Source organism: Globicephala melas, chromosome 9 (genome assembly GCF_963455315.2).
Source record: "Globicephala melas chromosome 9, mGloMel1.2, whole genome shotgun sequence".
NCBI classification, from domain to species: domain Eukaryota; kingdom Metazoa; phylum Chordata; class Mammalia; order Artiodactyla; family Delphinidae; genus Globicephala; species Globicephala melas.
This window is the reverse complement of record NC_083322.1, coordinates 7,625,941-7,643,550: the sequence shown is the minus strand read 5'-3', so window position 1 is coordinate 7,643,550 and position 17,610 is coordinate 7,625,941. Positions and strand designations below refer to the sequence as shown.

Sequence of the window (17,610 nt, the reverse complement as noted above, 5' to 3'; positions counted from 1 at the left end):
GCTGCTAAGAGATTGGATTCAAGCTGGACTCACAAGAAAGCCCTCTGGCCAGTTATTGTCATTATCTTTAGTATCCCTCTTCTATAGGACGCCTCTGTGGGAGGTTCTCAGCCTCCACGAAACCGCAGGAATACTGAGATACCACATCTAATAGGTCTGTTATTACTGCATTATTTCAGTCTCGAATGATTAATCCCTAATAAATTCTGCAGAGCCAGTCAGCTGACTCCAAGAGCCTGGTGCCTATGCTTGTTGTCATTCGGGGTAGACCCTGTGATCTTGCATGACCAGAAGAAATTCATTCGACTGGCCTGTGGCTTCCTGTCCCACCTGTAAACGGGAGAGATGGGGAGAGGCAGGGCTGGCAGTCTTCTTACGCTACAATTGAAATGCGCGTAAATCACTCTTCTCTTTCGAATGAATGTATAGCATTTGGGTAAAGTTCTCTGTAAATGGCTGGTGCATCTCTCTATAAGAAGCTTTACATAAGTAGCCTATTCATACTCTCATGAATACCTGGAGGGTTGTTTAGGCTGGCATTGTTCACACAAGGTGCCACACAGAAGGAGGAATTGTTCCATAACATTCTCTGTGCATCCAGGCTACTGTCTGGCGGTGCTATAACATGAGCATAGAAATTAGGTCAGGCAGGGCTCGAAGAATGAGCGTGAGACAACAACAAAGGTGGAAAGGAGCACCTTTGCTGAATAATCCACAGCACGTTGCCGCCGCTGTTGCAGTGCGTTCTTCCGCTTGGGACAGCGCGGCTCCATGATTTTCCCGTGGCGCACAGTGCAATGGGTTTGCAGAACACATTAATTTTGCACTTGTAGAAATGACAGTCTTGCAATTACCATTCATTGTGCTTGATGCTAATTTAGTGCCGTCATTCCCTTGCCAAAGTGGTGTCTGAATGCAATCAAGTAAGCACTAATGCCTGAGAGATTCCACTGCATAAGTGCCAATTTAAAGAAAATCATGAGCCCCTTATTTTTGGAGAGTTAGGTTAAGCACCGTGGCTCGTACACAACCTCTGGGGCAGTATTCACGAATTGAAAGGCAAGGGTACGTACCCTTCAGCTTTGCCAATGTTCAAGATAAAGTCAAAGGAAGCTCGTGAGCTTCCACCGACATTATTTCAAACTGTTTACACAGAAGATCCCTAAATATTCTCTGAATATATGTTTAGCAGGATGAGTTTACATTTGATTCAATTAGTGGCTTTACCCCAAAATATTAAAATTAAAAACTGCATGTCATAGTTGGAAAGTATTTGTGGGCATCCTTCTAAGTCAAGACAAGTATCCTCTTGACTTGGGGAGGATGAAGGTGGTGCTGGTTGAGAGGAATCCAGGAAAGCTTCATCTGCACTAAGGCAAGCTCGTTCCCGGACGGGGGTCTTCCCTCTGAGGCCTGCAGCCGGGTGCTCCCTCCGGTCGGGGTCTCACCTCCCATAATAGCAGCTCCTATGACCACACCTCCAGGGAGGCTACAGCCAAAGAACTCAGCCTCTAGAAAGCGCGGCCACAGCCACCTGCCAAAGCGTGAGCTCCTGAAAGTCCTTTGCGGGTCTTCTTTGGCTAGAATAGTTCTGTGCTTGTGAATATGGAAAACTGTTCACAATATTTTGCTGACTCAGTGAAACAGGTCCCAACATACATACTACACACAGCCTGATTATATGTCTGTACAAAATCAGACACACACACACGAGGAAAGCAAACTGTAAGAAAACACATCAGGGGCTTCCCTGGTGGCGCAGTGGTTAAGAATCCGCCTGCCAATGCAGGAGACACGGGTTCAAGCCCTGGTCCAGGAACTTCCCACATGCTGGGGAGCAACTAAGCCTGTGCGCCACAACTACTGAGCCCGTGTGCCACAACTACTGAAGCCCGCACACCTAGAGCCTGTGCTGTGCAACAAGAGAAGCCACTGCAATGAGAAGCCCGCACACCGCAACAAAGGGTAGCCCCCGCTCACTGCAACTAGAGTTAGCCTGCGCGCAGCAATGAAGACCCAACGCAGCCAAAACTAAATAAATTTATTTTAAAAAAAAGGAAACACCTCAAAATATTAACTGTCATTATTCTGGGTGGGGGATGAAAACACCAGCATTTATTTTCTTATCTTTTTGCTGTGTTTTCTAGTCTTTACACAATGATGAATCACCTCTTTTTTTCCTCATTTTTGCCTCTTTTAGAGAAGAACTAAGTACTAAGTGACCGAGTTCTTACCCCATGCATTCAAGACTCACCTGACTGTCTCTGGTTAGAAAATATCTAGTTATTAACCAGAAATCATTATACCGTGTAATCACACTATCTGGAATGGAGTAGCATCTCAGGTGAAGACTGCATATAATTAAATTACCTTTGAAAAATCTCTCTCTTAGTACATTTAACAATGCCCAGTTTTTCACAAGCCTTCAAAGCGATCAACCTTCAGATGGGCCCTGGAAGAAGGTTTGCCTTGTTGGGGCCAAGTTGTGTGAAAATAAAAACACTTGTGTCACGCTCAGCCAGGTGAGGAGCTCACGCCAGGACCGGCATGGGACCGACATAGACCACTTTCGCTTGCTTTTGATTCAGAGAGAAGGATATAGGGTTGCATCTGTAAATCGAATTGCCCCGCGCTGCCGCTTCACGAAGCTCAGGAGGACAAAGGAGGGTTCCAGCGGTGCCTCCTGATCATGCTCTTTTGCTTTGTAGTGACGCATTGATGGTCACTGTCACCCACCAGCCAAGCAGAGACAGGAGGCACTCCTTTCTGCCCTTCTCTGATCTCGTACCAAAAAACTCCCACAAGGTTCCTTAAAAAACTACAAATAGAACTACCATAGGACCCAGCAATCCCACTACTGGGCATATACCCTGAGAAAACCATAATTCAAAAAGAGTCATGTACCAAAATGTTCATTGCAGCTCTATTTACAATAGCCAGGACATGGAAGCAACCTAAGTGTCCATCATCGGATGAACGGGTAAAGAAGATGTGGCACATATATACAATGGAATATTACTCAGCCATAAAAAGAAACGAAATTGAGCTATCTGTAATGAGGTGGATGGACCTAGAGTCTGTCATACGGAGTGAAGTAAGTCAGAAAGAGAAAGACAAATACCGTATGCTAACACATATATATGGAATTTAAGAAAAAAAAATGTCATGAGGAACCTAGGGGTAAGACAGGAATAAAGACACAGACCTACTAGAGAACGGACTTGAGGATATGGGGAGGGGGAGGGGTGAGCTGTGACAAAGCAAGAGAGTGGCATGGACATATATACACTACCAAGCGTAAGGTAGATAGCTAGTGGGAAGCAGCCGCATAGCACAGGGAGATCAGCTCAGTGCTTTGTGACCGCCTGGAGGGGTGGGATAGGGAGGGTGGGAGGGAGGGAGACACAAGAGGGAAGAGATATGGGGACATATGTATATGTATAACTGATTCACTTTGTTATAAAGCAGAAACTAACACACCATTGTAAAGCAATTATACCCCAATAAAGATGTTAAAACAAACAAATAAACAAAAAACTCCCAGAGCCCTTTTTCAAATGCACCTCTAAAGATGTGATCATCGCTGTTAGCTCTCCCAGGGAAGAGCTATTAAATAGGAATGCTAACTGGGGAAAGATTCAGGTTTTGGAGAGAGCATGAGGGCCTCCTGGAAACTCTGTAATTTGGACCACATAGCCAGTCACCTCATCTCTACAGATAGCCATGCAGTATCCCCTCTTCTCAGAATGTCCACCCACCAGCAACCACTTAAGCTCAGTGGACACAGCTCCATCCCATGGCACCGTTCCTTCACAGCCCATTGGCTGAGGCTGTGGACTCCTCTGGGAGCAGAGCAAACCCCAGCCTACATGGAAGGCTCAGCTGTGGGTCTGTCATCCCCAGGATTAGCGGGGATCCCCACTGGGGACCAAATGGATAGTTGCCTGGACATGCCAAAGGTTGTCTTCTCTAATAGACTTATTCCTTCTCAGATAGTCAAGCCTCAAAACACATTTATGACTATCAACCTCATTTTTATTTCTAACCAGAAATTAGCAACATGATTAGAAGCAAACTTTATCTTCTATTTTCAAGCAAGAGGGAAAGTAACAGGCCTATAGCAGCAACAGCAATTTCTGTGTTAAATGTTTGTAGCTGAATACAATCACAGATTGAATAAGTGTCCCTCTCCCCCGAGTGCATGTCCACCCGGAACCTCAGAGCGTAACCTTGTTTGGAAATAGGCTCTTTATAGATGTAATGAAGGTGAGGTCGTACTGGATTAGGGCGGGCCCTAAATCCAGTGGGAGTGTCCTTACAAGAGGAGGAGAGGACACAGAAAGACACGCAGCTGCACAGAGAAGACCCTGTGGAGATGGAGCCAGAGACTGGAGAGACGCTGCCGCAAACCAGGGAACACCGGGGTCATCAGAAGCTGCAAGAGGCAAGGGAAGATCCTCCCCTGGAGCCTTCAGAAGGGGTGTGGCCCAGATAACACCTTGATTTCTTTTACTTACGGCCTCCGTAACTGTGAGAGAATAAATCTGTTGTTTTAGGCCACCCAGGTTGTGGTTCTTTATTACGGCACCCCTAGGAAATCAATACAAGTGCATATAAAAATCTGAGATGCTTAATTCCTGCATTTAACAATGGTAACAGCTGTCATTTGTTGAGCACTTGCTATGTTCCAGGCAGTGTGCCAAGGTCTTTAATTACATTAACATTACCTGATACTCATGACAACCCTGTGTAGGTGCTATTATTATTTTCCCCATCTGACAGAGAAGGAAATTTAGACACAAGTGGATATTAGTCGCTTGCCTGAGGTCCACATACCAGTAAGTAGCAGGACTGGGGTTTATACGCAGGCAGTGACTCAAAGCTCCTGTTCTTCACCACCATTGTGTGTTCCTGCTTCTCACCAAGGCCTGGTCCTTCATGTAGGTTCACATAAAACGAAAAACAGAACCCCCAGTCTTAAAGCTTTTTAGTTATTGTGATTCAGTAAAAAAAAATCAGCACATTCTTGGATGCAGAATTTATCATAAGAAAAAATAGAATACAAGATCTGAACAGAGCCTCTGTCTCTCCCTCTCTGTCTCTCTCCCTCTCTCCCCACATTTAGGTGTAAACTGTAATCATTTATTGATTTATCTCTTTAACAAACACTCAGTGAACACCTAATATGCCTGGGAGCCTTGAAAGTAGAGTTTAGTCTGACTATGCTGAAATTTTCAAAACATTTCAATGGTTTATATCTACAAGACTAGGACAATCTAGTACACTCGGAAGCAGGAGGTGTGAATGAGCTGTCACGTAGGCTGCCAGGAACAGTTCTTCATTAGGATTCCTTCACTGAGCCAAGTTTAGCAAGAACTTATCATCAAGAGGCACAAAAATATCTCCTAATTCACTTCTCTGCTCTTTTTTTTCATAAAAATTTTCATGTTCGTCTGCCAAACCCAGACTGCAGCTGAAAAGCCCATATCCATAAATACTCAGAAACCGTTTCCTGAGTTTAAGGAGTTGTCTTTTCTTCTCAAACGCTATTTGTTTGTCATTCAGATAAAGTCCAAAATTAGAAGGACCAAGGTCACAGGACTGCAGTGACTACGAGTGATGGAGGATGGTGAATAGGTGCAGTGTTACCGTCACTTATAGTCACACAAGTGCACACCACCCTCACTGTGGTCCAGCTAAGTCTCCTCCTCTTCCTGCGAGGGTCATGACATTGACTAACATTTTATGACCTAAATTATTTATACAGAAGAAACTCTTTATTGCTAACTCAAGTCCCTACATAGAAAATTGGTGATGTAATTAGACATGGGTTTGAATCCAGCTTCCTCACTTGCAGGTCGTGTAACCTTGAGCAAATGGTTTAACTCCACTTGGCCTGGTCTTCAGAAACACATAATCCTACTTCTTAATTTCACTGGGAGGACCACATGGAATCGTATGAGCACATTTCCAAATGGAGAACCTGGCACCCATCAGTCAGGCAGCAGGGGTCACTTTTCAGTCTCAGCACTCTTTCTCTTTTTGTTTGTTTGTATTTTTGTTTTTACTTTAAATCATGTCATGCTTTAACCCTTCCATAAAAGCTTTAAATGCCAGATGCCTAACCGGCATCGTTTCAGTTACCTCTGAGTTCTAGATTGCTTCTCTGCTACTTCAGGAGCAATGACAGCATCATAAAATGTCCACTCTGCCTATTGTGGTCACAGTCATATTATTCTGAAGCTGTAAAGGTCATCTCCAGAACCTAAACCCTGATCGACTGAGGAATATGCAGATATTCTGAAGATGGAGAGGGAGACAACAGTCTCTGCATCCCAGGGGTCCTGCCCACAAGTGCAATTCCTGATGCAAGGGATCCATCCCTGTTAAGAGACAACTTGGGTCTCCTTAGCAACTGCTGCATCCCTTCCTAATACAAAGCCCATCAGGAGACAGGAAAGCACTGAAAGAGTTCAGGATTCTGTTTCGCTGAAAGGAGACCTAGACTCAAGTCCAAGTTCAACCCGTAAGGGAGAGGGGACCTCCGCTCTTGCCTCCTAGAGGGATGTTTCATGGCGAGTTGGGAGAGGTGGGTTTGCCCAATGCACTTTGGATATTTACAAACTCTGCTTCTCCATGGCTCCAGGCACTGCATGGGGAGCAGAGGAAACCCATGGGCTACCCTTGTAGAGTGGGTTTGAAGCCTTTTAGGGAAAATTAATTCATTTAAAATATTATAAAACAAGTGGGGGAGAGAGAGAAGAGAACTCTTGGAGTTCTGCATCTTAGGATCTCATCCTTATATGAAACTAGTTAATGGCAACAACGGCCATTTTTCCTCAGGTCGACCTACCCCATCTTGATCCCAGCTTGCAGGAGAGTTTCACACCAGCAGGAAGAGATGTTTTTCACTGGCTTCTTTTTCATTTCCAATTGGAACAGGAGCTTTTATAGATTTGGATGAATGCCTACAGGAAAAAGAATTGAATTCTTTTTCCTCTTCCTCTTACAATGCTATTCAGGAAGGGAAAATACTCCTCAATTAATACTTTTCTTAAATCTTCAGACCTTAGGATACAACTTAAAAACATCATAGAAACATAAGATAATCTCATTAAAACCTTTAAAAAAACAAAAGAAAAAAGAAAAGAAAATATTTGTGGACAAAGGTCCATAAATTCTCATGGATAAAAGAAATTACTTTTGGCTTGATTCCGAAAGGTCAAAGCTGCAGAGATGGCCAACAAGTTTAGGTGACTTTATTGCAGAATTTCTTGGTGGGAAATAACATTCCCCCTGGCCTGGGGTTTTCTTTGGGGTCCCAGGTATAAAGAAAAACCTGGTTAATTAGCTTTCCTGGAAAAAGGGATTTAAAAATCAGTGGTAGAAGCAAGCCCTTTCTAAAACACTAAACAAAATAAAGGACACAGTTTTGGACTTTGCTTTGGGTTTAGGATAAATAACATTTTTTCAAGTTTGTGCCAGTTTCTAATACCTACCAGGTTTTGGACCTTTTTGGATGCAACCATTTTTATTTTCCTGTGTGTTTTGTTGAATGTTTTTATTCTTCATTCTTCAGCAATAATGAGAACTCTAAATAATACGAAGTTTATAAAAATAATACACGATCATTTCCTACCGATTAGTCATGATTTCAGCTGAAGCTCTATCCATTTGTTTTCTTTCATGAACCTGAAAATAATCAATCTAATCAATTTTCTGGAGGGTTTTGCCTTTTAAAAAATTTTTATTGGAGTAGAGTTGATTTACAACGTTGTGTTAGTTTCAGGTGCACAGCAAAGTGAATCAGTTATGCATATACACATATACACTCTTTTTTAGATTCTTTCCCCATATAGGTCATTACAGAGTATTGAGTAGAGTCCCCTGTGCTATACAGTAGGTCCTTATTAGTTATCTATTTTATATGAGGGTTTTGCTTTTAAATTACTCACGTTTTAGGCTCCCCTTATAAGCATGTCCATTCACCAAGATTCACATTGCCCTAGAGTACTTCATCACTCCTACGGGAGATGAAGACCTGCCTCTGATGCGCAACTTCTCCTCTCCACAACCTTCTCAGATGATCATCATTGCCAGCGGGCAGCTCTGGCCTTAGCAAGTGGGCTCATTCTAGGCATCTCCTGGCTAGAGGAAATTCACTTTCTTAAATGATCAAGCCTGGGGGGTTTTGATCTGCCCATCTTATGTTTGCCCTGGCTCTGAACTCATTCACACATTTTTACCTCCATCAATTGCAATTGACTGTAGTAGTGGTTGATTTAGATAAATGTGTATTTTGCTTTTTTTCTCTAGTGAAGATCAAACCCTAAGGCAGCGGAAATGATTAGGGCCAACTGCTCTCTCTGAGCCATCCCTAAGCTTGGCGTTTTATTTTATTATTTTTTAAGAATTTTTATTTTTATTTTTTTATTTTTGGCTGCGTTGGGTCTTCGTTGCAGCGCAACGAAGTTGCGTACAGGCTTTAGTTGCAGTGAGCGGGGACTACTCTTCATTGCGGTGCGCAGGTTTCTCATTGCGGTGGCTTCTCTTGTTGTGGAGCACGGGCTCTAGGCGCGCGGGCTTCAGCAGTTGTGGCACATGGGCTCAGTAGTTGTGGCACGTGGGCTCTAGAGCGCAGGCTCAGTAGTTGTGGCACATGGGCTTAGTTGCTTTGCGGCATTTGGGATCTTCCTGCACCACGGCTCGAACCTGTGTCGCCTGCGTTGGCAGGTGGATTCTTAACCACTGCGCCACCAGGGAAGTCCCAGCTTGGCATTTTAAATTTATTTTTTATTTATTTATGGCTGTGTTGGGTCTTCGTTTCTGTGCGAGGGCTTTCTCTAGTTGTCTCAAACGGGGGCCACTCTTCATCGCGGTGCGCGGACCTCTCACTATCGCGGCCTCTCTTGTTGTGGAGCACAGGCTCCAGACGCGCAGGCTCAGTAATTGTGGCTCACGGGCCCAGTTGCTCCGTGGCATGTGGGATCCTCCCAGACCAGGGCTCGAACCCGTGTCCCCTGCATTGGCAGGCAGATTCTCAACCACTGCGCCACCAGGGAAGCCCCAGCTTGGCATTTTAAATGTGTTATCTCCATGTTCTCGTGAGGTCTGGGCACATGATACAGAGCAGTGTTTAACTCAGCCTGACCAATGTTCTCTAGCTGATCTTCCAAGTGATGAGTTCACTAAATATAAGGTGGCTTCTGAGCTACTCAAGTTCCATAAGGCAAAGACTCTCAATGAAATTGAATCATTGGCAGTAAAATCTAACGTATCTATGTACTGAATGAATGAAGTAAGATCAAGTGGCTTGATCACTAATAAAAATTTAATTTCCTTATATGCACTGGACACAAGTATAGTGAAATACAGAACACTTACTGAAAGCCTACTATGTGGGAAGCAGTGGATTGACAGTGAGGAGACCAAGGTAAATGAGACGAGGCTTGGAATGAAGTGGAGGCTGTAGACCCAACTGCAGTACAAAGGAAAGCGAGACAGAAAGTGCTGAGTGATACCTGGATACGGAACCAGCCCACTGTGAAGGTGCCAATGCCAGAGCTGCTCTTAAAGTCCCATCCAAGGGTAGTAGGGTAGATAGTGCTGGGTTGCACTGAATTCTGGGGGGAGGCGTTTCACTGGGGGACCTCTCCCCCAGTGACCTCTCCCTTTTTTTCTTTAAAAAACATTTGTCAGGAATGAATCTCAAGCTTAAAGATTCAAGAAGCCCTATGAACTTCAAGTATAACAAAAATAAAAACCACTTAAAGGTATGTCATTAAAACCAAAAGACAAAATTTTAAAACATCCCAGTTTTTTTTAAAAGCGTTTATTCTTGAAATAATGTAATTGATATTTACAAGAAATACTTATTTGCTTTTAATATTACAAAAATAGATTGCTTTGGAAAACTAACAGCAAACAAAACAGTTCAGGATTAGATCAGTTTAGCTCTTCTTCAAGTTGTTCCCCACCAATCAATGATATTTTGTGAAGCTTTGCTTCTCATCTGAAAAAAATAGGGAAATGTTTAAGTGGGCCAGAGGCCTTAACAGGCACCTTACCAGAGTTATACAGATGGCAAATAAGCATGTGAACTATGCTCCACATCATCTATCATCAGGGAAATCCAAATTAAAACAATAGTGCGACACCACCACACACCTATTAGAATGGCCAAAATCTGGAATACTGACAACACCAAATGCTAACAAGGATGTAGAGCAACAGGAACCCTCATTCACTGCTGGAGGGAATACAAAATGGTGCAGTCACTCTGGAGGAGATTCGGGCAGTTTCTTACAAAACTAAACATATTCTTACCGTATGTTCCAGCAATCATGCTCCTTGGTATTTACCCAAAGGAGTTGAAAACTTATGTCCACATGAAAACCTGCACACAGATGTGTATTGAAGCATTATTCATAATTGTCAAAACTTGGGAGCAACCAAGATGTCCTTCAGTAGGTGAATGAATAATGAACTGTTGTACATCCATTCAGAATTAAAAAGAAATGAGCTATCAAACCATGAAAAGACATGGAGGAGACATCAATGAATATTACTAAGTGAAAGAAGCCAATATGAAACTGGATGATTCCAAATATATGATATTTTGGAAAAGGCAAAACTGTAGAAACATTGAAACCATCGATGGTTTCCAGGGGTTGGGTGGAAGAGAGGAGGAGGAATAAGTAGGCAGAGCACAGGGGATTTTTAGGACAGTGAAACTACTCTGTGTGATAGATACTATTATGATGGGTTCATATCATATGCCTTTACCCATTGAATGTACAGCACCAAGAGTAAACTGTAATGTAAACTGTAGACTTTGGGTGATTATGATGTGTCAGCACCTTTGACAAATCAACAGTGTGACTGTAGCAACTATACCAATCTAGCGTGGGATGTTGACAGTGGAGAAGGCTATGCATGTGTGGGGACAGAGAGTATATGGAAATCTCTGTATCTTTCTCTCAATTTTGCTGTAAACCTAAAACTGCTCTCTAAATAAGGATAGGGGTGGGACTTCCCTGGTGGTGCAGTGGTTGGGAATCCACCTGCAAATGCAGAGGACACGGATTTGAGCCCTGGTCTGGGAAGATCCTACATGCCGCGGAGCAACTATGCCCGTGCGCCACAACTACTGAGCCTGCGCTCTAGAGCCCACGAGCCACAACTACTGAGCCCTCGTGCCACAGCTACTGAAGCCTGTGCACCTAGAGCCCGTGCTCCGCAACAAGAGAAGCCACCGCAGTGAGAAGCCCGTGCACCACAACGAAGAGTAGCCTCCACTCGCCGCAACAAGAGAAAGCCTGCGCGCAGCAACGAAAACCAAACGCAGCCAAAAATAAATAAATAAATTTATTTTTTTAAAAAAAAGAATAGGGGATTTTATTCAATTTTCCAAAATTTTATTATCATCTTCCCAGATGTTTCCCTCGTCCCTACTTCCCAAGAGTTTTATATGTGCTTAATGGTACCCTCTCTTTGTATTTCTACTTTAAAGATACCCCCTTAAAGATACCACTTCAAAGACACATCAGTTAATTGACATGTAAATAACAGTATATCCCTGCTGTTTTTGTTAAAAGAGGTCTTCTAAGAACTCTTTATTAACTTTAACATGACCAAATTCAATTTTAATATTCTGTTCTAAAGTTCAGACTTAACCAATGCAAACTTGCTTCCTTTAGACTGCTACGAATTTACCATTTACCACTCCGGGGGCCAATATTACTTCCTGTGTTACTCCCCAAGGAGTTGGGTCAAGTGTAGCTTAAAGAAAGGTCCCCACTTCAAGCCCCTACGTGAAGCATTCTCTCTGCCACCCTTGCAGGCACAAAAATCTTCTTTCAAATCTTCTGTTCTTTTCAACCATACCCCTATGACCAGCAATGCAGCCAGTATCATTCTAAACTAATTTTGGTTTTTAAAAAAAGCAATCGGTCCTTTTTTGAGTTTTCTCGCTTGAAGAGAGAAAGCTAATATCATTTAGAACAGTGGAGCAAAAAATACCTTGAATTCCAATTTCAACATTATTGAAAACAAAGTTGAGCAAGAGACTCTCTTGGCATTCAGTTTCTTTATAAATTGCCTTAATTATATAAAATGTATTATTCACAGGACCGTGAGGATGAAATGAACTGATGTAGGTGAAAGTACTTTGAAAAACGTTAATGTTATGAAAATGCAAATGATTTTGAAGGTTATTAATCACTAAGTCAAAGGTCCTGCATTTGAGGGTCTCTTTAGAGAGAGGACTGAAAAGTATAATATATTGCCTTTCAAAAGCCACCAGGAAACCCTGCACAGAACTTCTCCGTCCAGATGGGTAGTGTTGCCCTACCTGCAGAAGAAAGCTGGACATCCCACCTGTTTACATTAGTACTTGCCCACGTCTGGACAGCAGTGACATGTATTATCTAGAGCTCAAAGATTAAACATTCAGCAAGACTTTAAACATTAGAGTTTTCCTATTCCATGGCCTGCAGGGCTGCATTCATAGTCAGTCCGACACTTGCATGCCATGACCATGATTAAATCTCTGTCTGTATCATGGAATTGTCATGAATCGTTTGACCTGGAGCACCATTAAAGCAGCAGATACACTTGGGCTTAAGTAAGAATGGATTCAGAAGCAGTCTCTTGGGGTTATTATTGAGGTCTTTAGAAAATAATATTGGTTCCTTGAATATACACTTTCAAAACATAAAAAGTGACTGCTAGATTCTAGAAGCCTCATTTAAAATTTTCCCCTTGTCCCAAGTGATTCATAGTCTCTCTGCCCCCTTATGAAGGATGACAACTTCAGTTCAGGTTAAAGAGTCCAGGTATTGCTGATGCTTAAGCCAAATGTAATTCAAATACTTGCACAAGACCATTGCTAGTTTCTTCTTAGAATCAGAGATGAACAAGGTTGCCACTGAAATGCTTTCTAAACTTTACTATTAGAATAATCTAATTTAAATCCATTTTAAATGGGTCTACTTTAGTCTGTTGGCATTTTAGAATTCCTTAATAAGTGTCTCCTGTAATGGAATCTTATAAATTTGGTTAAAAGTATAAATTAAGTCATGTAAATCAAATTAAAACAGTAGACGAAGTTATAAATTTCGAAGAAGTTTATAGGCCCCCCCTCTCCTATTAAATAAGCAAAAATTTACCTTGTGTGACTTCGTAGTCTCCTACTGAATCAGAAGCCACAAGTGGTTATTACAGCACTTCATAACTTCTTTAAAAATATCAAGGGCTAGTGCAAAAAGTTTTATTTCTATTACCGTAATGAGTTTATCATGATTTCAGACTTTCAGCTTTTACCCTAACATTTAAATGTTATGGGGTGACTTATTTCAACACTTCTTCAATTTCTCTTATATTGTTAAGAGTTTGTGAAGCTCTTTTTGTCACAAAATCAAAGTATCTCAGGGTTGAAATGTATATTACATTTATTCATATTCAACTGACATTTTACTGAACTCATCCTTTTATGCCAGGCACTGAACTGAGTATGTTCACATACCTTATTTTATTTAATCACCACAGCAATGTTGAGCTATAGGTATTAGCACTCCTATTTGAAAATGAGAAACTGAGGCTTCTAGAGGTTAAGTTTACTGTCCAAAGTCCTGTGGCTTCGGCGCTACCCCAGCTCCAGGCCTGGTGTTTTCTCCACCATGTGCACCAGCTAAGTGTCCTCTTTATGATACACCCACTAGATGGCGTGCAGGCTGTGCTTGACAGAGGACGCGGTGCCACAGGAGGTGGCTCACTCCATATCTGGACATTTCTGATAGCTAGAAGGTCTTCTCTTATCCTGCACCACCATCTCTATCACAAACAGAAAACGTCTTCATGGAGAAACAGTGGATGTCAGGCTCTGGCTTCAAATCCCTGTGCCTTTAAGAACTCAGGAATGTACACATACCTTCAAAATTCCCAAGGAGGACAAATAAAAACATCTAATCTAAAGCTTGAAATAACCTAAAGCCTTGAAACAATCAGAACTCTAAACAATGTGAAGTTCACAGAAATAACACCCTGTATCTTTCCTGCATGTTAACTTCAGGGTTTCAGCTGAAACTCTGTGCACTTCTTTTCTTTCATGAATCTAAAAGGAACCAGTCTAAAAAACGTCCTGAGGGTTTTGCTTGTAGATTACTAATGTTTTGACTCCCCTGCAAGCAGGTCCACTCACCGATGTCCACATTGCCCTTGAGTACTTCGGCACGTCTGCAGGGCATCCTTCTCTGGTAGTTGTCCTGTGTATAATGGCAAGTTAGTGAGGGCCATGGATAGTAGGTAACACATCCTGCCCAATTCGTCCTCTTTTTATCACACCAACCTGATAGCTATGTGTAGGCCTAAGTCCTAAAAGTTCTGAATATTTTTCCCTTCTTTCTTTGCCTGCCTTCCTGAGGCTCTCTCTGTGGGGCTGATTGAGGAAACATACACACACACACACACACACACACACACACACACTCTCTCTCTCTCTCTCTCTCTCTCTCTCTCTCTGTCTCTCTCTCTCTCTCTCTCTCTCTCTCTCTCTCTCTGTCTCTGTCTCTGTCTCTCTCTCTCTCTCTCTCTCTCTCTGTCTCTCGGATATACACACACAGACACACACAGCACAGAAAAGCAGAGGCAGAGTTGAACCAGACCTGTGGATTTCTAATTGTGAGCCTCAGAAAACAAGACATTTCTTTGTATTTTTTAGGGTACCATATCCATGATTTTGTGTTAATAATGGAGCAGACTTTTCTCTCCAAATATATAAGGTGAGGAATGTAACAAGGGACATGGAGAGTCTGACCAAATTCTTCTGACATGAGAGACCAGTCTAGACTGCTTTATAACAAAGAAGGTGATTTGCAGGGTAAATACAAGCCATGCTCTGTGAGTTTTCCTATTGATGAAATTCATGCTTTGAATTACTGATTGATGGCTGCTGAAGGATTGCAATATCTGTTCTAGTCTGAAGACAGCGCTGTAAGTAATGCGCTTCTGATGACTGAAATTCCAAAATCCAAAAAACCATGGAAATTACCAAAGTAAAGCTCTACATCCACTTTTATAAGGAGCTAGGAGGGCAGACACACTTGGTCAGCCACACTATCCCCTCACACCCTTGCACAGAAGTTACAGAGGGAGTTCAGTCTACAGCTGTGAGCTTTTGGGATTGCTGCAGCCCACGCACCTTCATGATGGCTACACAGCAATACTCTGATTGCAACATGAGCTTTCCCTCCTCTGGCCAAAGGGTAATTTGGAGATATGAGTCAAGTAAAACATCCTCTGGACAAATGTGAGTAAAGAGCTCACAAGCCAGGACACAGCTGGCTGGCATACTAGATAGAATCCAGAGCAGCTGTCTTTGTCTGTTCAGGCTGCTATAGCAGAATACCATGGACTGGGTTGCTTATAAACAACAGAAACTTATTTCTACAGTTCTGGAGACTGGAAGTCCAATATCAGGCTGCCAGTGTTGTCAGCTGAGTGTTTTCTTCTTGGTCAGAGACTTCTCGTTGTACTCTCACATGGCAGGAAGGGCTAGGAAGTCAGGGGGGGTCTCTTTCATAAGGGCATTAATCTCATTCATGAGGACTCTGCCCTCATAACCTAATTACCTCCTAAAGGTCCCACTTCCTAACACCATCACTCTGGGCATCAGGATTCCAACGTGTGAACTTGGGGGGGAGCACAAACATGCAGACCGTAGCAGTAGGCATCCTCTTTTACAAAAACCTGTAAGTAATCATCTGCCCCCACCCAGCTTCTCCCCTTCCTATCACTGACCTCACCCCACCCGAGCGCCCGTGCACACACACACACACATTATTAAAGTCGCTCACCACCGTTACATCGGAGGGATATTTGCTGTTTTTTTAATTAAACTTTTAGAGCATCTGTGAGTTCAAAAGGAAGAAATTGTGGACGAGTAGGAATAGTTTAAGGAATGTACTTGGAGAGTAGCCTCTCTCCACCCAAAATGATTTCCTTTGAACCTGCTCAGTCTTTCCTGTGGCCGGATGCGCTACTATTAGAGCATCATTTGATTTAGCAGGAGTGGGTCTGGGAGGACGGCGAGGCTGTTACTCTGGCACGTGACTGTGGATTTCGTCTTTATGGAGCCAGGTGTAATTTAGGGGTGAGGAAGACGGCAGATGAGATTTGAGGAGGTGGCTAAGGTGCCCTCTGTGAGGCCAGAGACTTGAGATTTTGTCAGAGGTGGAAGGAGCAGAGCGGGTAGAAGAGGGCAGTCAGAGATGCCCTCCTTCTTTTATGGTCTTGCCCGAGGCCAGCCCTGCCTGGGCAAAGAAAGAGGAAACGTATCCTCCCTCCTGGCAGTTTCCTTGCTACTGAGATCCAGAATTCTGGTTACTTGCATCATTGCCGTAATGTAGTTACATCATCAAATAAATAATCTTTAGTTATGGATTCGTGTTAGAATATTGTACTATAGGAAAATCTGTTCCAAAGTTCCTAAAATCAATTTGTATTATTACAATGCACTACCTATCATTATAAACATACTATTAGCATATATAGTGTAAGCATTTTTCCTTGAAACCACTTGGTCTTCATGCCCATCATTTAAAAAGACTACTAAATATTCCATCCAGCAGATTTACCAAAATTTATTTAACCTAGTATTTCACAGGAAGGAAATGGCAATTTCTATTTTTGCTCTTGAAATTGTTTCCAAGACAGTATGATACTGGCACAAAAACAGGAATATAGATCAGTGGAACGGATAGAAAGCCCAGAGATAAACCCACGCACACATGGTCACCTTAGTTTTAATAAAGGAGGCAAGAATATACAATGGAGAAAAAACAGCCTCTTCAGTAAGTGTTGCTGGGAAAAGTGGACAGCTACATGTAAAAGAATGAAATTAGAACACTCCCTAACACCATCCACTAAAATAAACTCAGAATGGATTAAAGACCTAAATGGAAAGCCAGGCACTGTAAAACTCTTAGAGGAAAACATAGGCAGAACACTCTATGACATACATCACAGCAAGATCCTTTTTGACCCACCTCCTAGAGAAATGGAAATAAAAACAAAAACAAATAAATGGGACCAAATGAAACTTAAAAACTTGGGCACAGCAAAGGAAAACATAAGCAAGGTGAAAACACAACCCTCAGAATGCGAGAAAATATTTGCAAACAAAGTAACTGACAAAGGACTAATCTCCAAAATTTACAAGCAGCTCATGCAGCTCAATATCAAAAAAACAAACAACCCAATCCCAAAATGGGCAGAAGACCTAAAGAGACATTTCTCCAAAGAAGATATGCAGACTGCCAACAAATACATGAAAGAATGCTCAACATCACTAATGATTAGAGAAATGCAAATCAAAACTACAGTGAGATATCACCTCACACTGGTCAGAATGGCCATCATCAAAAAATCTACAAAGAGTAAATGCTGGAGAGGGTGTGGAGGAAAGGGAACCCTCTTGCCCTGTTGGTGGGAATGTAAATTGGTACAGCCACTATGGAGAACAGTATGGAGGTTCCTTAAAAAACTACAAATAAAACTACCATATGACCCAGCAATCCCACTACTGGGCATATAGCCTGAGAAAACCATAAT

At 42.4% G+C, this 17,610-nt stretch overlaps 1 protein-coding gene across 3 annotated transcripts in view; it reads left to right on the top strand.

Moving 5' to 3' along the window:
* Positions 1–17,610, top strand: part of CNTNAP2 (contactin associated protein 2) — a 2,034,513-nt gene that overhangs the window by 1,821,867 nt on the left and 195,036 nt on the right. The window lies entirely within an intron of this gene.